The following is a 22,629-nucleotide window of genomic DNA, read 5'->3' on the forward strand; positions in this document are numbered from 1 at the left end:
CCAAATTATCTCTGGTGAAGGGATCTCTACCCCTCAGAATTTTAAAAGCGCTATGCCCTTTTACAGTAGGGGTGATGCAATACGCCCACACCAACTTATTAAGTTCCATCTCCCAATTCTTACCAGCACTTATGGCCGCTTGAATACTGCCCATGATGACTCTGTTGAACCTCTCAACGGCACCATAACAAGCAGGGTTGCTACACAGGGGTCTTTTTTTCCTTAATGCCATTCCTTTTTAAGAAACATGTAAATTGTTCCACTACAAATTGTGGACCGTTATCGCTTAAGAGTGTTTTGGGGATGCCTTCTCTCAAAAATACAGTTTCTAAAAATGCAACTACAGTAGCAGCATCAGAAGATTCATAGATCCTCAACTCAGGACATTTAGAATACATGTCAAACAACACCAAGATGTATTTGGGTACCCCCATACTATCCAACACAGGACCCAGGATGTCAATAGGCAAATCGTCCCACGGACCAGAAGGTATAGCTCTAGTGCCCAAGGGTGGTCTCAACACAACCAGGGACTTATCCGCATTGCTGTAATGTTTGCATGTTCTGAAAAATGTTTCCATGGGCATGTCCATCCCGGGCAACCAAAACGAATTCTTAAGTCTATACTTAGACTTAACAATGCCTTGATGTCCCTCGTGTGTTAACTCTAATATTTTCTCCTGGAGGCACTGAGGTGGATTGATTCTGTTATTCCTTAGAAGGAATTCGGAACCTGAGATAGATATTTCATCTTTGAGCTCCTAAAAGCTACAATTTTTTCTCAATCATCTTCTTGTCTGGCCAACCGTGCAATTTGTAATCTTTAACCTTGCTCAACGTACTGTCCTTTCTGTAACCAGTTTTCCCAGTCTGCCACAGTAATGCTCCCAATATTATGTTCTACACTTGGTACACTGTGGTCATCCTATCCTAGTCGCCACACTATGCGTAGGGTTTGCATCACTTTTTTGGCACAACACAGACCCAAAATCATATTTGTTAAGTCACATAATGTACTCACGGATAAACCTGCGAAACGTGTGTTAAGAGCTGACGTCACTTCTTGTGATGTCACTTTCTGTGGGTTGAGATGTCACTTCCTGTGATGTCACAATTTATTACAGGTTTTTGGCAGCAGACTCATGATTTTAGCTGTCACCACATACATTTGCTTCTGCAGTTCGGCTTCACTAAAAGTAAGGAGGGAAAATGCATCCCTCCCTTTGTTTCAAAATCTCCTACCTTCCTATTTTACATTGTTGGCTGGTATGAGTTGTATAGTTAACCACGGTCAATCTAGGGTGAGATCTCAAACTCACCACTACCCCTTCTCCCGCAGGTTCGCCGGGTTACAGTCCTGTAAACAAGTGAATCAGGCAATTTAGCGAGCGTAAATCCTCCTGGGAACGCACCATCTTCGAACTGAATGAGTTCGATGGCTATGCTTGGCGCACGCGCATAATGAACGCACACCTCTGAACTCTACACGTGCATGCGCTCCCGTCGAACGTTACATTGGAGGACTCCATTGATCATATTCCTGCGTGCTCGCGCCCGCCGTATGCGCATGCGGCCTGCTTCCTCATCAACACAAGGACACAGCCGCGCGGCCGAGAATTCCAGTTGCCATGGGAGACGCTTAGACGCTTCTCCATGAAAAGGCTGCAGAGGACGACGAACAAAAGAGAGGGCCTACGTCCCCCAGCCCATCAAGACGTCTGCTGCAGACGGTATGCACTCCCATCCTGGGTCCTACGCCAGGTAAAAAAAAAAGAGCAATAACAGATGCTACACTAAACCCGCGATGCTCCTGTTCTGTGATTAACAGCAGGTGAATAGAGTAAAGCCCCAAGGCTGGAATTCCTCAAGCTTGGGATTCGCATGCGGGAAATACAGATAAATGACAACCTCCCCTCCCGCCGTTATCGCTCAGCTTCCTTGACTGCGGGAAAAACAACGCCCTCCCGCCTCCCCTTACTCCCCTCCCAATCTGCCATGGAGTCCGTCCTCGGTTTCCTAACAGATTAATACAAACAGTGCATCCCGACCCCGGGAAACTCACATGTCCCTTTCTGGGATTCACAGTAGATAACATACACTGCAGTGGTCCCATTCATTCCAGTTTATTGTCGTGCATCCGAGCAGTTATACATGCCCCCCGTCACGTGGTTCCCAGCATGTAATTATAGAGAAATGCTGAAGATGTGATGCCTCACCGTAAGACCAACTAAAGAAGCCGTCATACTCCCACCGCGAGGCAGAGCCTGCCCTCTCATCATTTCACATTTAGGATTGCAAGCAGGTAAACCAATTACGCCCGCCCCCTGCCACCCTGAGCTTTACTTTAAATCAGTGCCTGAACAACTGGAAGAATTTACTCTAGGATCCCATAATTTGGGTGATCCTAGAGTAAATCCCAGGAGAAAGGGGATGGAGCTACAAGGGGCAGTCACATGAGCAGGGGCGTAAGGACTGGAGTCTACTTACGCATTTTTTTAAATGCCCTTCAGAAATTGGCTACAAGGACAAATGTGATAGTCAATGTACAGTTTATTGTATGATTACTTAAAATCATTACACGTTACATAAAACACACATATCGCAGTGTAGGAGAACACAGTTTTAAACCCTTAAAAATAACACTTCCTGTATGGGAACATACTTTACAAGGACGATAAAATGAATACAACACTTATAAAAGTGCAAGAAATCTTGCTATCCAAAACAAAACGGCTTGTCTTTTTTAAAAAAAAGTCCTTAAAAGATAGTAGTAATGCGTGCTAATAACGTGTGTATATTTACTCATGGTCGTGCAGGGGATAGTAACTTCTGAAATGCCACCAGATCCTGACATTATTGTGCAACGGGCACAGTCGGTTTAAAATATAGACGGTTTGTGAAAATAAGCGCTGCGTGCTCAAAAGCAGCTCCTGATCATATTAGGCGTGTTGACACAAGTGATAAGGCTAAAGTGCAAATGACAGTGCCTGAAGGTGTTCGTCTTGGAAAATGCAGATATCATAATGAAAGGTCGTACATCGAAGCTGCCCGAGGCCTGCATTATTAGGCACAGACGGCAAAGTTGATCAAGACGTGTGGCGGAAAAACAGGCCTTATTGTTAAGGTGCTAAGGTGTCACAAGAGAGTTTGGCTTGTAAAGTGCAGACAGCATGTAATGATTCGTATAGAGGGGCACCTCGAGGTCAGGTCGGTCATAGTAGCAACTGGGGAACTACAGAAAAATAAGTGCACATGATATGTGTCAAATTATCATCCTTGTCATTCAAATACAGAGTTCTACAGTTTATGAAGTCCCGATGATAAAGTTAATCAGATTTTGTTGCGTCAATGCAGGGCCCTTTAACACTGGCCATAGTGGGGGATGAAATGATTGAACTACGGAGGCTGTTGGCTGTTCAAGTTCTTTAATCAGTTGCATGTTTGTTTATTTATTTAAAAGGTTTTATATAGCGCTGGCGGGACCCAAGAGTATCAGAGCGCTTTACAAGTTATAGATTAAACTAAGTTGAAGTATAGCATTGGTACATTTGAAATAATAAGATAAACAATTAGCTCATCTGGCGCAGAATTTAAATGGTGCAGAAAAGGGAAGATCAAGGTCAAACAACAGATTGAAGATCATAGAGTAGGAGTGAATGGATGGGATAATACTGATAAGGCAGAGTAGGAGTTGATGGCCAGTGGTTATGTATTAAGAGCCCCAGTATTTGTTGAGAAGGAGCAGCTTGAGGTCTTTTTTGAAGCGGGGTAGGAGGGGTTACATCGTAGCTCTTTAGGGAGAGCATTCCAGACAGAGTGTGCATTTCTAGAGAAAGAGCGAGATTGTGTAGATTTCTTTTTTAGTAGAGGAGGGACTAGGATAAGAGCATTAGTGCTCCTGATTGTTCTGGTGGAGCCCGCTTTGTGGAGTTTTTCTGTGAGGTAAGATGGGATATTTTGATGGAGGGCTTTGTGGGTAATGCATGCAGTTTTTTAGGTGGTTCTGCCTTCAATCGGGAGCCATTTGAGGTCTTTGAGAACGGGGGAGATGCAGTCATCATTTGCAGCCAGTGATAACCCTGGCAGCTCGGTTGAGAACGGATTTGATAGGGGCAAGGTGGACTTTAGGAGTTCCTGCAAGAGTGGCATTACCGTAGTCAATTCTTGATAGGACCAACAATTGCACAACCAATTTAAAGTCACCGGTTGGAATGAAGGGTTTGATTTTTTTGAGATGCTGGAGTATGAAGAGAGCACCTTTGGCGATATTTTTATGTGGAGGTAAGACTGAGGTCCTGATCAATGCTGATGCCGAGGGATTTGACAGAGTTAGAGATGGAGAGAGAGCAGTTGAGGGCTTTGATGTCAGAGATCCAGTGATAAATGGGGAGCGGGTTGTTTTTGGGAGGGAATAGAATGATTTCCGTTTTGTTAGGGTTGAGTTTGCGGTGGCTGTGATGGAACCATAGTTGGATCTTAGTCAAGGTATCGTTGAGATGTAGGACATCAGCATGGGATTTGATCCTATAGTAAAGTTGGGTGTTGTCGGCATAGAGGTGGTAACTGATTTTCGCTTGTTTGAGAATGAGGGTGAGGGGTTCCATGAAGAGGTTGAATAGGGTGGGAGAGAGAATGGAGCCCTGGGGGATGCCCAAGGTGACAGGTAGAGGTTTGGAAAGGTAATTGCTGATTTTAATTTGTTGTGTTCTTTGTTGGAAAAAGGAAGTGAACCACTTAAGAACAGCTCCGTCAAAGCCAAAATGGTCTTTGAGTATGTTGAGTAGGGCAGCATGGTTAACAGTATCAAAGGCAGCAGATAGGTCAAGAAGAATGAGAAGGGAGGATTCACCTTTGTCTAGGGAGCTATGGATGCCGTCAGTGATGTTGAGCATGGCTGTTTCAGTGCTACAGCCCTTTCGAAAACCTGATTGGGAGGCATCTAAGAGGTTGAATGAGTTGATGTGATTGTCCAGCTGGCACAGGGTGCATTTTTCCAGGGCCTTAGGTAAGAAAGGAAGGTTAGAGATAGGGCGTAGATTATTTAAGTCATTGGGTCAGCTGTAGTGTTTTTGATGATGGGGGTAATTTGGCCTAGTTGGAGGGATGCAGGAACCATACTGGTGGCAAGGGAGGAGTTCATGATGGAGGTCCAATATGGGGCGATGATGTGTTTTAGTTCTTGAACTAGATGGGCCGGGATAGGATCTCTGGTATGTGAGGATGGTTTCAACTTGGAGATGATGCTAAGGATATCACTTTCTGAGACAGGACAAAAGTTATTCCAGGAAGCATTGTTCTTTCGCTGGGGGACAGTGTGGTGAGGTACAGAGGGGGTGACAGCGATGGCGAGTTAAGCAGAGTTCGAGGGAGGGATAGGAATGGCAGGAGATATGGTGAGAATGTTTGGGAGGGGAGGTAGGTTATGTGGGGAGGGGAGGTGCGGCGAAGGATAGGTCAATCTTGGTGATTTTGTCTAAGAAGAAGCTAGCGATTTCCTCACACCTTTCAACCCTAGCCGGAAGTTTAGGGGGGGCTGAGGTAGTTTGGTTTTTAACAATGTTAAATAGTTCCCAAGGTCAATTTTTTGCCCGGTCAAGTTGTGAACGGAAGAAGGATGCTTTTTCATTAAAGATATGTTTTTTGTAGTTTGCCCTTGCGGCTCTGAGGAGGGGAAGATTTGACGGGGAGGCCTATTGCCTCCAAGTGCGTTCAGTCTGTCTGAGGGCTCGCCACTCATTGTTAAGGTCGGCATTGAACCAGGATTTGGATGGTTTGCTTTTTTAGGGCTCGCACTGCGACGCAATCGCGAAGCGATTGTCGCTGTGGAGCCCTATTGTAATCAGTTTAGCTTTCAAGGAGTTCAAGGGGAGAAAAGAGACTGTCACGCGCAACCTGCTGGAATCTGATCAGGTCGCGCGCATGAACACGCGCTCCGATTCCGGCAGGCTGATCCCCGTCACAATGGAGCGCGCACGTAGACAGACACACACGCGGGCACACAGACACACGAGCACACACAAGCCGCCGCCGCCCCCCGCGCGCGCGCACACACACACACACACACGAGCACACAGAAAGTGCAGATCTTACCTTAAGCAAAATGCAGATTAAAGTGACCGTTACCAAAATGAAGACTGAAACTAGGATAGTTTGAGACCTTCTGGGCCAGATGTCAGTAGGGACAGTGGAAACATTCACATGCGTTAGCGGGCCCTCACCTGGTAGCGACAGAGCTCGGGCTCTTCCCCAGTGAGCCCCTTCAAGCCCACGCAATGCAGCCCGCCGCGCTCTCCGTCACACACGCACAGATCGCCGCCCAAAGTGAGCAGCAAGTTTCTAATCAGGTGTCTGCTGGGCTGCCGGTTCCCGGCCTCGTCCCGCAGCCGCGCGAACAACACATGGTCTGCCAGGGATTCCCGCCACTGCTGTCCACCGCCTGCCGCCATCATACTCCAGGCACCTACGAGGGGACTGTAAACACCACTGAAGCAGCCGGGGCAAAACTAGAACCAATGACACTAGGCAGGTGCGTCGCAAACATGCGTCTAACGTCACAAAGAGACGTCATGGAGTACTATGGCATACTGACTCAACTGTGGAATACCGAAACCAGGAAGAGGGCAAGGCTACTGTATTCCGTGTATGGGAACATGACAGCCATATTTGAATGGTGGTCTTTTCTGTATAGCACTGGGAAACTACATTTAAGGAAAAACAAACTCATTTTAATTTGAAACGTTGTGATCAAAACTTTGTCTAATAGTTATATTCTAAATAATCTAATTTAATTAAAATTATGTAAGTATGCGGTTTGCATGACAGTATACAATTTTCACTTGCATGGATTTGAATACGTTTTATCTTTTGTTATAAAGGGACCGTTACCTTTAAATTACGACATTTCAAAATTCGGACCGCATTTGCCTAGTTTTTGTTGAACGGCATTTCTCTATTTGGTTTTAAAAGCAGCTCTAAGTGGACTACGTTTCTCAGAATGTCCGAAATGTGAACATTCGTCTTCTAGAGCCCGGTGGACCACGATTCCCAGAATCCCTCCTGCAGAGACACTCCGCCTCCAGTGTCAAAGAGCTCATAAATTCCCGGGCTCGGAAATTGGCCTCGGTACAGTTAACATCATTGTTGTGCTATGGCGGCTGCTCTAAAACATCGTTCCTTGTACAAGGCTACACCTCCTCCTTGGAAAGAGACCTTCAGAAGGGTGCGTTTTTATAAACAAACAACCTGTCGCATGCATGTTAATGACTGTAACCATCTCTAATGGGGAACTAGGGTTGGTATCTTAGAACGTTCACACACACACACGCAACCACACACACACAACCACAACCACACACACAACCACACATACAAGCACACAAACTACCACACACAACTACACACACAACCACACACATTTTATCATAAAAACACATACTTACAATATATGCTTATAACTGCAAAACTAGCAGTCTATCCCCCACTCCATCGCTATCATCTTGCAAATCATCTTTATACACCAATACAGACGTTGCTAAAAATTTAATGCAACACATTGTCATATACAATGCCAATAACTCAAACTTTAATGCTGCGAGACCTATTGCATTGCAAATGCTTGTTGTAGTTTGAGTTTGGCTGGGGCGATTTGGTCAAGGACCACAGCAATGGATCTGTTGTAATGTTCAGTAAGGTCATTAGTGCTGTGGGAGAGAGGAGTATGTCGTAGGTGGGCAGGCTTTTATTTTAGTCTCCAACTTGCCCGGGGGGATAAAGTGAAGATTTCTGGTTAGCTTCATTTGTTTAGTTGTATTAGAGGAGGGGGGTGCATGGAGCTTTTAATCGTGATGAGGGTGAGGTGGTGATCGGACCAGTCAATGGGGATAATGTTCGAGAGCACAGCCAGGTCCTTGTTGGTGATAACAGCATCAAGGGTGGCACGTTTGTCGTGTGTTGGAGATTTGCAAAGTTGCTTCAAGTTGCTGATATCAAGTACGTCATTAATAAGGTTGATCGAGGGGTCGTCAGTTTTGTTCCAGTGGAGGTTGAAGTCCCCAAGGAAAAGATTACTAGAGTTGGTAACCGCTGATTGGATAAGAAGATCAGACAATTCTTCGACAAAGGAGAGAGGGTCACCTGGGGATGGTAAATATTATGTAGACGAATCGGGGGGCTGCCCTGAACAGTGAGTTCAGCACCAAGATATTCAAAAGTAGCCAGGTCAGGGTGCAGGACAGGTGCGAGTAGGAGTTCATCTTTATAAATAATGGCGAGTGCAGAAGAGTAGGGTCTGCTTCCTATGGTTACCCCCACTTTTTGTTGTGATTCTCTGGGTTTTCGACTTTAGTGTGGCTGTGGACCTGCTAATCAGGCCCACAGCTCAGATGTTCTCCCTCTAAATTGATACCATGTACTTTACGTACATACCAGATTGGTTACTGGGACACCCTTGTGAGCCCCTGTATAGTGTACCATAGGTACCCAGGGCATAGGTGTACCCTAGGCCTACCAGGGGCTGCAGCATGTATTGTGCCACCCCTGGCTTGCCTTCCAAACTGACATCACAGGTCTGTTCTTACAGCCTGGGTAAGGTGGTGTAATCACCCTTTACTTGGATATAGTATATCTATATATATATAATATGTGTGTGTGTGTGTATATATATATATATATATATATATATATGTATGTATGTATGTATATATATATATATATATATTATATGTGTGTGTGTGTGTATATGTATATATATATATATATATATATATATATATATATATATATATATATTCACTGAAAAAACCATAGGTTATAGACCATATATAGTTAGGAATTAGCATTTACAAAACCTTGAAAATTCACTGAAAAAACCATAGGTTATAGACCATATATAGTTAGGAATTAGCATTTACAAAACCTTGAAAATTCACTGAAAAAACCATAGGTTATAGACCATATATAGTTAGGAATTAGCATTTAAAAAACCTTATTTTACTCACACAAAACCATTGAAATTCCATATATAGTTAGTTGCACTAACTATATATCGCGCACCCGCAATCCACTGCTGATGATGTCACATATTACATCATTCATGACATGGTCAGTGACATCACTGATGACATCACTGATGACATCTCAAATGACATCACTGATGACATCATCCAGTGACTGTGTGTTTCTGTAAAGTTTAAATATGTTTTACATATTGAAGAATGAGTAGATGTAGAAGTGTCTGGATGAAGGATTTAGTAGGTGCGTGACTGACTGTATGAGTGAGTGATTAAATGTGTCTCACTGAGTGCATGGGTTAGTGACTAAACTGTCTTAATTTGTGCATCATTATGTCTGTTGTTCTGTAAACTGCTGCATGTGTTGATCAGTAGCTATATGAGTAACTATATGGGTTATTGATTGATTGCCCAAGTATTTGTATGGGAGACTGAGTGTGTGTGTGGCTGGCTGGGAGGTGTGTGACTCTGTGCAGATCAATGTGTACTTGTATCAATGATTGTATAAGAGAGTAATTATGTGTTAGTATATGTTTCTAAATGTAAGGTGCTCTATGTTTAACTGTATAGATTAGAAAATGGAAGTGTGATTGATTCTTTACAGGACTGACTAGGTGTGTGAGTAACTCCATGGATGAGTGACAGAGTGTGAGAGTCTGTATAGGTGTATGAGTGCATATGCTAGTGTTGTAAAGATGAGTGATTGTATGTATGAATGATTGTATGGGTAAATGAGTGAATGTGTGTGTAAACATAGGAATCACTGAGTGCGTATGTAGTAACTAGTATTGGTGTGTCAATGGTTTCAAAAATTATACTCTGTATTTAACACTGGGTGTAACAGAGGTTATATTAAAGTGTGAGGAGATGCATTGTATTGTCACATGAATGATATCATCAGTGATGTGGTCATTGATGTCAAATGAGATGTCATCAGTGATGTCATCAGTGATGTCATTTGAGATGTCATCAGTGATGTCATCAGTGATGTCACTGACCATGTCATGAATGATGTAATATGTGACATCATCAGCAGTGGATTGCGGGTGCGCGATATATAGTTAGTGCAACTAACTATATATGGAATTTCAATGGTTTTGTGTGAGTAAAATAAGGTTTTTTAAATGCTAATTCCTAACTATATATGGTCTATAACCTATGGTTTTTTCAGTGAATTTTCAAGGTTTTGTAAATGCTAATTCCTAACTATATATGGTCTATAACCTATGGTTTTTTCAGTGAATTTTCAAGGTTTTGTAAATGCTAATTCCTAACTATATATGGTCTATAACCTATGGTTTTTTCAGTGAATTTCAATGGTTTTTTAATAGCAAATATCATAAGCTGTCGAATGTCAAGTACGTGGTAAGTAAAAACATTTTCGTGTTTATGCACACTGATCTGCTTTGATTGCTGCCCCCCACCCCTCATTTCTATTAGGAGTACTCTCTCTTTGCAGATAGTGAAGGGTAGTTAACGCAGCCCTTTGCCCCCTTTGTAATCCGTCGTGCCTGCTTCTCTCTCCATTTGATTGATTGTTCTCTTTGGTTCATTCTCTATTTACAAACAAGCACAGAGTCGCAATACTCTGTTTAGTCTTTGCAGATAGCGAAAAATCGTGTAAAAAACAAAAGGAATCGAGCAAAATCAGTAGGCCACTAATGGGATCTCTTTTGACCTCGCTAAAATAGAAACATTAGGAACAACCTGTTGAAAATAGCAATGCGTATGTATATAAGCGGCGTTCATTTGTGTTCACAGTACCCCTTGTTGATTGTTTCAATCGAGCATTGAATTGTTCGAAGTTAATTCTCTTAAGGATCTTCTCTACCTGCAAACGAGGAAGAATAGGAATATTCTATCTCCCTTTGCAGATAGTGAAGGGTAGGTAACGCAAGCCTTTAACACGTCGTACCTATTTCATTCCTCATTGATTGATTGATTGTCCGAACATTGACTGTTTGGAATTAGTTCTTTTTGGAGGTATTCCCTGTTTGCAAATAAACGTAGGAAAATCTTTGCAAGTAGTGAAAGGGTAGGTAATGCGGACCTTTCTCCCCCGTTGTAATCTGTCATGCCTATCTACTCCCCACTGATTGATGCACCTTTTTCACCCGGACCATTTACTAGAGATACGTCATCTGGCCCAACCAGAGAGCACCCCTAGTGAAAAGGACATATGCAATAATAACGAAGGGATCACTGTATCCTGTTAACAGAAACTTTACCATGAAACAACCTGGAAAGAAAAAAATAGGAAAACGAAAATCAGTAGGCCACTGATGAACATGAACTTTTATTAAACAACGAACAAAGAAACGATAACATAACGTAATGATAAAACCTATTAATGTCCTAGAAACAAGAAAACGTTAAAATATGCCAGTGGTGAGAGACCAGAAAAACAGTAAGAGAAACCAAATCACCCCTCGCTGTCCCACCGCCTGCCACGCCAAAAAAATCGATAGACTAGGGAAAATGCAAGTCAGTAGAACATCCACCCCCACTCTGGAAACTTCCAAGGTGGGGCAGGGTTCCGGCTACGCCCAGCCGGGAGCAGCCCATATAAGGCAGGTCCTGCTGCCACGCCTCGGCCAGGAGATCCTAACGTAGGGTGTAGCCGAAGGAGAGGCCGAGGCCAGCGGGACCCGGCCAGGGGATTGCCTTTACAACGCTGAACAGTTGCAGGGGGGGGGGGAATGTCTCCTCGACCCTCCCCTCTCTCTCCCAGTCCGGCCGCGGTGGCCCTTGAGAGTTGCAGGTAGTCCCGCCACATGCTCTTCCGGTCCGACCACCAACGGTCGGGGGGCCGAGGCCGACGGGATCCGGCTGCAGCCGATAAACCAAGAAACCCGTTCATGGGGCCAGAGCCAGGGGCGTCCGGCCGACATCCACCGGAAGCCCGGCCCGAAGACGGACGGGACACTTCTTTCTTTTATAATGGCTGCGACAACACTGGGGGGGGATGTCTTGCACATGCCTCCGACCCCCCCCTCGTCCTCATCGCCTGGTCCGGCCATAACAAATCTCAAGCGAGACGCCGTGGGGTGCACTGGGAGGGAGAGACGGTGCGAACAGGCCTCTCCCGCCTCCCCAGGTGGAGACTTCCCAGCTGCACCCTCAGCGCTCCAGGCGCCCGGAAAACGGTTCTTCCACTGTGGCCATGCTGCAACGTCTCGCCCGGCAGGGTGGAGCCCGTCCGCTCATGTGACCCCGCGATCGCCCGTAGCTGCCGAACTCTCAAAATGGCGGTCGACCTGGCAAGAGCGGGCCCAGCATAAAGAAATGGCCCGGTCACTGGTTGACTCCACCACCGTAGTCCTCCACGACCTTGAAGATTCTAGAGGAGCCGCGGGAGTCTCCGACCCCCGATGGGGAATGACTGCCATGATCGCCCGTGGAGTGACGAAACTGTATCCGCGGGACGTCGGCGCTCCCATGCTGGCGCCAGCCTCACTTTGAATTACTAGAATCCTGCAGACCTCACTTCCGGTGAAAGCACAGTGTGACCCGGTAGGAAAAATTATTGCACCCCCTCCCCTTTTTGACTGATAGTTCAAACCACCGATCCTTTCCTTTGCCCTTTTAACGGAACTTTGGACTGCCTCCCCCTCTTTTACATTTTCTAGAGAAAACAAAACATTAACCACTACATTAGCATAGCAGTTGACACCAGAACTGTTTTCAAATTGAAAACCAACAACATCTTCAACAGAATCCTTTTTGTTTCTGCTGTGACCCTGCTACAGCACAGGCATTGTCCCCAGCAGTAATTCTGCAATGCCGGTAAGAATAGCTGTGGTGCCTACTGGACTCACTCACCCCCGCGGCGCCCCACGCCGTTTTTTGCTGGGCGGCAACTTACTAGACATCACTTTCGTGCCATCTAGATTTCAGCGCGTTCTGCTGCCTTGGAACTATTCGCACAACAGACCGCTACTGACAAGAATATTTCATTATTGGTGCTGTCAATTTCAATAAATCTATTGGATAATTAAAAAGAAATTGCCACGGTCTCTTCGTTGTTTAAATGTTTTTACTGTTTTTGTTTTGTTGTATATATTTATATGTTATTAAAGTTTTATATTCCTACTACTTTGTTGGAGTGCTATATATTTTTAATGTGACACATAATTGTAAAAACTTTGATGTACAAAGAGTCATTCCTGGAATCTTCCGCTTCAGGCTCGGTCCCCTCCCCAATCACAATACAGGATGGTTTTCAGATAGTAGGAACACGTGTGGTGTGACGGATCTCATCGAGTGTGGGCCTTGATCTACTATAACTCCTTTGAAGAGGGGTGATTCTTTACAGCTGGGGCCATAAACTACATCTGCAGGGCTAGCTGATAGCCTGGACAATCGGACACAGAGAAAGAGGAGTGTCAGAGGGTGCGGTAGTGAATAGGGCGAAAGGGAGGTGTCGGGCGGGCACAGAGTGTGATTCTCAGGGAAGAGCAGCGCAGATGGGGGGAGGTTTATTGCCCATGCATAAGACAGAGAGCGGTGGTGACCAGTGCCTAGGGAAGATGCTTGCGTGGGTGAGGAGCCATGCTACGAATCGACAGCTTGCAGAGAGTGGGTCTGGTCAAGACACCTAAAATGGCTGCCGTGCACGACAAAAGTGTGGCATTTCAAAAAAGGCAAGATGGCGCAGACAATGTTTTTCAACACTTCCTCATTTCCTTCGAATCGAACGTTAACAGACGTTGGGGCATATTACCAAAGTTAAGCGATATTTATCGCTAACGATGCTTACCAACCAATTTTTTACCACTAAGCATCGTCAGAAATTATCGAAGATAAACCTTACTATTATCAAGGTTTATCGCAAATGCGATAATAAACGGCCGCAATGCATGAATATCGCTAAAAACTCAGCGATATTCATGCATTACCGAGCTAATGCTCTTAGCCATGTTATCCACCTCCCATTGGATAACATGGCTAAGAACTGCTCAGGGCAGGTGTTACTTTTTGGAGATATTCGCGCTTAGCGCGAATATCTCCAAAAGTTGGTAATAGGAGATAGATATCTTGCATGTTGTAATGCAAGTTATTGTGGTATATGGAACTCATACCATAATCTCTCAGGAAAGCAGAAACTGATCCTTTTGGGACCGCCTAAAAAGGCCTAGGGGATGAGGAGTACTCTACTTTGCCCCCTTTTCACGTTCCGAACTATTTTATTTTACTCTCTTCTGTAATTACACAAAATACCAGCGATAAGATGCATCGGAGACACACAGTGAGAGAAAGGAGGCCGGAGATGAAGAAGACATGTCAAATACACATTGGAGATAATATAGTGGCAGAAGGGAAGTAAATATGAGTAAACTTACCATGTAACATAAAAATGTTGCACTCTATACTATAAGTCTCATTTTATACTACAATCACTTCGCTACAACCTCATAAATTAAAAATAAAAATGAATAATGTCTCAAACAATTTTTGATTTCTAAATATAAATTTATTCTTCAGAATTTTCTAAATTTGAAAGAACTAGTAACATGTCCTCATCAGCAATGTCCTCATTAAAAGTCTCCAATGATGATTCTTGTAACTCTATGGTCTCCAAACACTCGATAAATTCGCCATCAAGAGATTGATCAAAAAAATCATTCAAGTCATCTCCTCCTTGTGACAATATTTCATTATTGGTGCTGTCAATTTCAATCAATGTAGTGGAATCATTCAAGTCATCTCCTCGTGACAATATTTCATTATTGGTGCTCTCAATTTCAATCAATGTAGTGGAATCATTCAAGTCATCTCCTCCTTGTGACAATATTTCATTATTGGTGCTGTCCATTTCAATCAATCTAATGGAATCATACAAGCCATCTCCTCCTTGTGACAATATTTCATTATTGGTGCTCTCAATTTCAATCAATGTAGTGGAATCATTCAAGTCATCTCCTTGTGACAATATTTCATTCTTGGTGCTGTCCATTTCAATCAATCTAATGGAATCATACAAGTCATGTCCTCCTTGTGACAATATTTCATTATTGGTGCTCTCAATTTCAATCAATGTGTTGGACAATTCAAAAGAAATTGCCACGGTCTCTTCATTGTGAGCCATTTTATTTTGAAATTGCTTGCTGTAAATTGCAGAAAAAAATAATCACTTTCATTTATCGTTTTTAGTAATACATAATATAAAACTAACTTTATCAAGTATTTAGTATAACAGAAGGACTGCAAATAAATAACAGAAAACATTTTTCAAATTATCTTCAAGTGTACAACATAGTTCCCCTTACAAATTAACAACTCACCTTTTTAAAAGTAGCAGAAGTGTTAGTACTGTGTAAATCAAACACCAGAAATTCACCACCAAAAATTCCTCACAAATGTACCTCAGACAGTAGTATCACAAAATGGCTGTGGTTTCCTCTCATTTGACATATATACATAACCAATTAACTTTCATCACACACAAATACAAAACCAAAGTAACATTTTAATTGGTTCTAAATTTCAACACTTTCAAATGTGTTTTCCCCATGCAATTTTCCATAGGACATTTACATACGTCTACAGCCTGAATGGCTGAACGGAATTACACCAAACTTGGCAAAATGGTACATCAAACCTAAGAGGTCAGGAAGGATCTACTATGCCCCCTTATGGTCATTTCCCCCTTCGCTTTGGCCTCCTCTTGTCTCTCAATCCTACCGAGCGACAAGATGGCGGCCGCTACGGACTGTTTGGAATGTTGACAGACGCCGGAGAACCAATCAGCTTCGCAAAGCTCCGTAACGCGAAAAGTACGCGAAGCGGAGCGCTGTTACAGATATATATCTTTTTTTGAACGTTAATTTCTCAAAATCCACTGGAGCACATATATTGAGACCTAGCAAAGGCACATCGGGCTACCAGTCCCTAATATTTTGCCAAGTTTCGTGCAAATCCATTCAGCCGTTCGATTATTATTATTATTTTTTTTTTTTGCCCCGCGGGGCCCTTTTAAAACCTCCACATCAAAACTAGGGGGTCAGCGAGGATCTACTATGCCCCCTTATAGTTATTTCCCCCTTTGTTTTGACCTCCTCTTGTCTCTCGATCCTACCGAGAGACAAGATGGCGGCCGCTACGGACTGTTTGGAATGTTGACAGACGCCAGAGAACCAATCAGCTTCGCTTCACAAAGCTCCGTTGCGCGTAAAGTCCGCGAACCAGTGCGCTGCCCGGTCCGCTGTTACAGATATATATCTTTTTTTAAACGTTAATTTCTCAAAATCCACTGGAGCACATATATTGAGACCTACAAAAGGCACATCGGGCTACCAGTCCCTACAATTTTGCCAAGTTTCGTGCAAATCCATTCAGCCGTTCGGGCTAAAAGTGAGGCCAACCGCCCTATGGAAAACTCAATGTTAAAAACACGTTTTGGGACCCCCCTTTTTTCTCGGCCCCCCCTTGACGAACCCCCCCCAAATTTTCAAGGGCTGCTCAGAAACAAAATGTGCCATTTTCCTGAAAATTTCAGCCAATTCCGTCCACAAACGCCAAAGTTATTAGACATAGAATTTTCAAAAAACCCATAGAGAAAAAATCCTAACTATATATACCTACTGGCGACCGCCAGTAGGTAATATATATGTGTGTGTGTGTGTGTATATATATATATATATATATATATATATATATATATAGGTGAACTTTTCTATGCCTCTCTGTGCAGCCCATGATTAAGAGGTGTTGTCCTCGAAACGTGTCGGGCATGGTTTCACTTCAAAGACAGAGGTAATGTGTGCAGCCTCGAGGAAACAATTGATTGAACAGCGCCGAGTGCAAGCCTGAGCGCAAGGGTGTTTGGTTAGAATATATATATATATATATATATATATATATATATATATATATATATATAAATATTCTTTCGTTAATATTGGCCCCAAAGGATGGGGTCCCCGGGGCCTTTTCAGGCACAGGGACATGGGCAGCACGTCCCCTCCTCTTTTTTTCTATATGCCCCCAGTAGAAGGGTTACCCAGGGCCTTCTAAAGCTTGGGGCGGGGGGCCAACAACCCCTCCATTAAATTTTAATTTGCTTCATTTGTTTCCCTGACTGCATCATTGTGAGCAGGAAAACAGATCTGAAGTCCGCTTCCAGCTGGCAAGAGCATTTATAGAGCTTCCGCCAGCTGGAGCAGACTTTGTGTTTGCTGTCGTTTGGTGGTAGCATTGAAATTGTTCCCATCAAGTGAGAGCAAACACAGGTTGTCCTGCCCTTGACAGTGCGTGCAGGGAAATGCTATGTCCCGAGGGTGGGCACCCTGGGCATAGCGGAAGCCAGCTCTGGAGGATTGAGTCCCCAGGGCCATTAATGCCTCTGGGATGGAACCCCCCAGCCCCCTTCTCTTTTCTAATTACGGCCAGACCTCCGGGGATGGGTCCCTGAGGCCGCAATTGGCCCAGAGAGGGGGCCACGTGGCTCCCTCCCACTTTTTAAGTATGGCCGGGCCCTGGTAGATGGGATCTCCGGCACCAAAATCAGCCCGGGGAGGGATGCATCCTGCCCCGACCCCCTGTTTAACATTGGCCGGGCCCTGTGGGACTGGGTCTCCAGGGACGAATGTTGCCCAGAGAGGATGGTGGCTGTGCCACCCTCCCCTATATTAATATTATGAATTCCCATGGGGCCTGACCCATGCAAAAGAGAAAAAGAAGTGCGTGAGACCACCCTTGTTTTAAAAAAAAATTGCCACACATTTGAGGGAAAAAAAAATGTTTGACCCTGGTGAGGTCCCTGTGGGATCCCACTGTTAGGGGGTCAGGGTATTCCTACCCTGTCCCCTTGTGTTTGTTTTAAAGTTTTTCTTGGGACTTGGGCCGAGTCCCTAGTCCCTAGTCCCAAGATGGCTGCCAACACTCTCTAATTGAAGTGGTGGCAGCCAATCAGATCTCACCATGAGATATGTCGGATCTGGGGAACCTTATATATAAATGTATGTATGTAATAAAAAATCTTCACTTACCTGATCCTGTGGTCTGTCTTACGGCTTCGCCGTTCCACGGAATCGGAGGTAGCTGTGGAGCTGTTCTGCATATATATATATATATATATATATATATATATATATATATATATATATATATATATATTGATATATATATATATATATATATATATTGATATATATATATATATATATATATATATATATATATATATATATCAATCAATCAATCAATCTATTTGTAGAGCGCGCTATTTACCCGTGAGGGTCTCAAGGCGCTGAAGGAGGGGGTGGAAGCTTCGCTACTGTTCGAAGAGCCAGGTCTTGAGGTGTCTTCTGAAGGCGAGTAGGTCTTCGGTCTGCCGTAGGTGGGTAGGAAGGGTGTTCCAGGCCTTGGCGGCGAGGTAAAAGAAGGATCTGCCGCCTGAGGTTGTTCGTTGGATGCGGGGGACGGCGTCGAGGGCGAGGCTGGCGGAGCGGAGCTGGCGGAGAGGGGTGTAGAAGCTGCGTCTGCTGTTCAGGTAGGCTGGTCCGGCGTTGTGGAGTGCTTTGTGTGCGTGGGTGAGGAGTTTGAAGGTGATCCTCTTGTCAACGGAGAGCCAGTGTAGGTTTCTCAGGTGGGGGGTGATGTGGCTGCGGCGGGGGAAGTTGATGATCAGTCAGGCGGAGGCATTTTGGATGCGCTGTAGTCGTCGTAGGTGTTTGGCTGGGATTCCGGCGTAGAGTGCGTTGCCATAGTCCAGCCTGCTGCTGACGAGGGCCTGTGTCACCGTTCTTCTTGTTTCGCTCGGGATCCACTTGTAGATCCTGCGGAGCATGCGGAGGGTGTTGTAGCAGGAGGAGGAGACAGCGTTGATCTGTTTGGACATGGAGAGGGAGGAGTCGAGGATGAATCCAAGATTGCGTGCGTGGTCGGTGGGTGTCGGTGCTGTCCCCAGAGTGGTTGGCCAGCAGGAATTGTCCCAGGCTGAGGGGTTGGGTCCGAGGATGAGAACCTCTGTCTTGTCCAAGTTCAGTTTCAGACGGCTGCTCCTCATCCAGTTGGCGATGGCCTTCATTCCGTCATGGATGTTGGTTTTGGCGGTGCGTGGGTCCTTGGTGAGGGAGAGGATGAGCCGAGTGTCGTCAGCGTAGGAGATGATGTTGAGGTTGTGGTGGCGGGCCACTTGTGCGAGGGGGGCCATGTAGATGTTGAACAGCGTCGGGCTGAGGGAGGAGCCCTGGGGGACGCCGCAGATGATGTCGATGGCTTCGGATCGGAAAGGTGGGAGGCGGACGCTCTGGGATCTGTCGGAGAGGAAGGATATGGTCCAGTCGAGGGCCTTCTCTTGGATACCGGCTTCTTGGAGGCGTGTTTTTAGAGTGCCATGGCAGACCGTGTTGAAGGCGGCCGAGAGGTCCAGGAGGATGAGGGCAGATGTTTCGCCGTTGTCTAATTGGCGCCTGATGTCGTCTGTGGGCTGTCTCGGTGCTGTGGTTTCGTCTGAAACCGGATTGGGATGTATATATATACATATACACCTATAAGCCCCTCCTAAGGCAGATCTTGACAATCCTGGAGGTAGAGTGCTTGGTTTTATGTGAGAGCGTGCCCTAGCATGAGCTGAGCCCCATTGAAGCTTCCGGAACCATCTCCTTATAGCTGTTCTATGATATAGCCATACCATTTACTCTTAAGTGCATTATAATCCTCGCGGTTAATGCTAACTTTGGTTTGGTTTTATCAAAACATGCTGTGTAAGGTGTCAAACACTTTGGATTACTACCACCCTTCTAGAGAGAGAAGACATGTAAGTTACTGGTTTACCCGGGTAAAGTTAAACAGAGCCTCAGCATCACAAAATGGATGCTGCTGTTACAGACACGAGTCTTGCCTCCTGCTGCTGGACGAAACTCCGGCAGGGGAGGCTTGGACAATAGGTTTCCTGTCCAGGGAGGTGCTGGCACACAAGGTGCTCCATGCATTTCCCAGTTCAAACCGGTTGCTGGGGCACTCTTCCCCAGCTCTGCTGTGGAACTGGACAAAGGGGAAGGGGTGTAACCACCTCCACCCCAGATCCACCCACAGTAGGGACCTTAGAGTTAGTCCAACCCCTAAACTTACTAGAAGTATAGAACCCCAGTCCCTAGGACTTTAGATTACCCTGGACGAAACTCTGCAACATATATCCTGGACCTTCGACATTCCATTTCGACTGGAAGACGGAAGAAATCTCCTTTGTGGTCAAGGAATGACCACCCTGTTCAAACAGCCACCAACAGCATCTTTGCCGGTCTGCATTTTTGAGGCTTCCACCGGATCCCGAAGAATCTGCGACACAGGACATGGACTTCCAGACATCTCTGACCCCGACCTTCGCTCACAGCAAAGCTGAGACCCGTGGCGGACACGAGAGACGTGGGACTGGAACTCCTGGACATCCTGCATTTTGCTACCTGCACCGACTTCCTGAGGTATCCCGAAGTTGTGCATTGGGGTGCTTGAAGCCCCAGCACCGAGCACCTTTTGCACCGACGCTCAGAGGCCCACACTCCACGAGTGTCCCGTAAGCCCACTTTGTGCATTTCAGCTCGACGCGTCTTCGCGGTTCCTAGTCCGTTGGCTAGTGAGCCTCCCAAGAAGACCAACCTTTGTTTCAACTTGCTTTCCTGGTTGCTCCAGGCTTGCTCAAACTTCCCTGCAAAGGAGAAGTTCCACAGACCTTGCTTGTCTGCACCAAAGCCAAGCTCGACATCCTGCATGGGTTGCTTTTGCCAAGGCTTGTTGGGTCCAATCCGGATACCAACACTGCAGTCAACTAGATCCTTCGTGGGACAGCTTGAATTCAGCTCCTGGTCATTGTCGACACCTCCTGGACCTAGGGCCTGAAGAGACAAACTTCACCTTTTCACCTGAAATCACCCGACATCTTGTGGCATCTTTCTATCGAGTACTCCGGTGCTCCCGTGGGTATTGAATCGCCAAGTGTCCTAGTCATTGCTGTTCACCTCCTTGTACCCTTTTTCTGTAAAATTGTAACTTCCCCATAGAAAGTCAATGGTAACCTGCGGCTGTGTTTAGACACTGCACGCGTCTCCTGTGGGCCTCCTACATCCTAACCTTTGGTTGTGCCGAGTAGCTCCAGCGATTCCACTGGTCCCAGGCCTGCTTTCTATTCCTCAGATGGTTCTTATACCACTATTTTAGTATATGGTTTGTGAGGCCCCTAGGGCAAAATGTATACTGTGCAACTTATCGTATGCTAATTAAGTTCCTTGTATTGTACTTTTACCTCTGACCTCATAAAGAGTCCAGAGGGGTTGTGTTTAGAATAAATACATATATATTTGATATATACCGTGTGTGGTGTGCTTTCATTTGGGTTTCAAGAGATTATAAAAGGTAAAACAACTTGCTTAACTTGTCTCCAAATCTTAGCCTGAAGGCTGCTCTTTACAGCTACAACTAAGGAAAGCTTTCTATAAGGTTGACTTTATAACCTACCATCAATAAGGGTCGATTAGACTGGTGCAAGGTGCCCACTAGAACTAGTGGACATCATATACCAGGCTAACTTTTCTAAGGACGGAGTAATCAGGGGGTGAGAGCAGGTCCAGGATTGATGCGCAGTGGTCATTGAGCCATGTTTCCGTCAAAAAGGCAATGTCAATGCTTTCACTGAGGATGGTCTCAGCAATTTCAGTTGCATGGCAGGAAGCTGAACGGCAGTTGACCAGCATGCAGTTGAGGGGTTTCGGGTCAGTCATTTTTGTGGGGGAACAGGAGTGGATAGTGGTGAGTTGTTGCGGAGGTCTGGGCGATGCAGGGGAGGACGGGGTCCTTCTTCTTACAAGGATCACAGGGATAGATGAATGTGGTGGGACAGAATTTGTGGTCGGCGTGGAGGCGAGGTCGTTTATATTGAGGCCAGGAAGAACAGGAGGGGGGAATGGTTCGGGAAGTAGGGTGGTATGGGTGAGCATTTACTGCATGGCGACTCGGTGAGGAGTTATCGATAGGGGGAGTAGTCCCTTGGATGTGGGGTGCAGGGTCCGTAGGTATGATGTCCTGGGGATAGGTGTGACTGGAAGGATTCTTTGTGGAGAGGGAGTTTAAATCATTTTTGAGGGAGGAGGTGTTCTAACATGAGGGTTGAGAGGTGGAGTTCTATATTTAGGAGAGACTGAGTAAGAAGAGTGATGGGAAGGGAGGATAGGAGTTCATGGGGTGGGAGGGAATGGTCCCAGTTGGTCACAAGTGGTGGATTGGGGTGTGTGATCTGTGGGAAACCAGGTGGAGGGGAGAGAGGGTGTTAAGGTTGCAAGGAGACAGTGGTGTTGGAGGGTGTGAGATGGTAATCCCAGGATTCAATTGAGAGTAATGAGAGGAGAGGGGGGCATGAGGGGGGTGCAGAGGGCTGTTAGCTAGATAATGGGTGGGATGGGAGATGGGAGAAAAGATTGGAGTTATTAATGGAGCTGTTGGGGGGGGCGTCAAGGGGGTGAGTTAGGTGGCGAAGGTGGTGTATTAAGGTGACAGTGGGAGAAGTAGTAAGGCTGCTAGGAGAGAAGGGGATAATTTGTGCAGCTGTCGGGGGGGTCAGGGTGCAGGCCGAGGGGGTTTTTAGGAGGCCGATGGGGTTGTAGGAAGAACAGGAGGGGGGGAGGAT

At 45.5% G+C, this 22,629-nt stretch overlaps 1 protein-coding gene across 9 annotated transcripts in view; it reads left to right on the top strand.

Moving 5' to 3' along the window:
* MARCHF10 (membrane associated ring-CH-type finger 10) overlaps window positions 1-22,629 on the top strand; it is a 465,874-nt gene that overhangs the window by 64,422 nt on the left and 378,823 nt on the right. For 5 of the 9 annotated variants that reach the window (XM_078645085.1, XM_078645091.1, XM_078645092.1 and 2 more), the window contains exon 1: window positions 1,610-1,761. The exons of 1 other annotated variant lie outside the window; for it this stretch is intronic. The gene's annotated coding sequence lies outside the window, so the exon portion shown is untranslated. Of the gene's footprint in view, window positions 1-1,561; window positions 1,762-22,629 lie in introns of those variants that run through there. 3 more of the 9 variants (XM_078645089.1, XM_078645095.1, XM_078645086.1) reach the window with 3 other exon arrangements.

This window comes from Lissotriton helveticus, chromosome 5_1 (assembly GCF_964261635.1).
Source record: "Lissotriton helveticus chromosome 5_1, aLisHel1.1, whole genome shotgun sequence".
NCBI classification, from domain to species: Eukaryota; Metazoa; Chordata; class Amphibia; order Caudata; family Salamandridae; genus Lissotriton; species Lissotriton helveticus.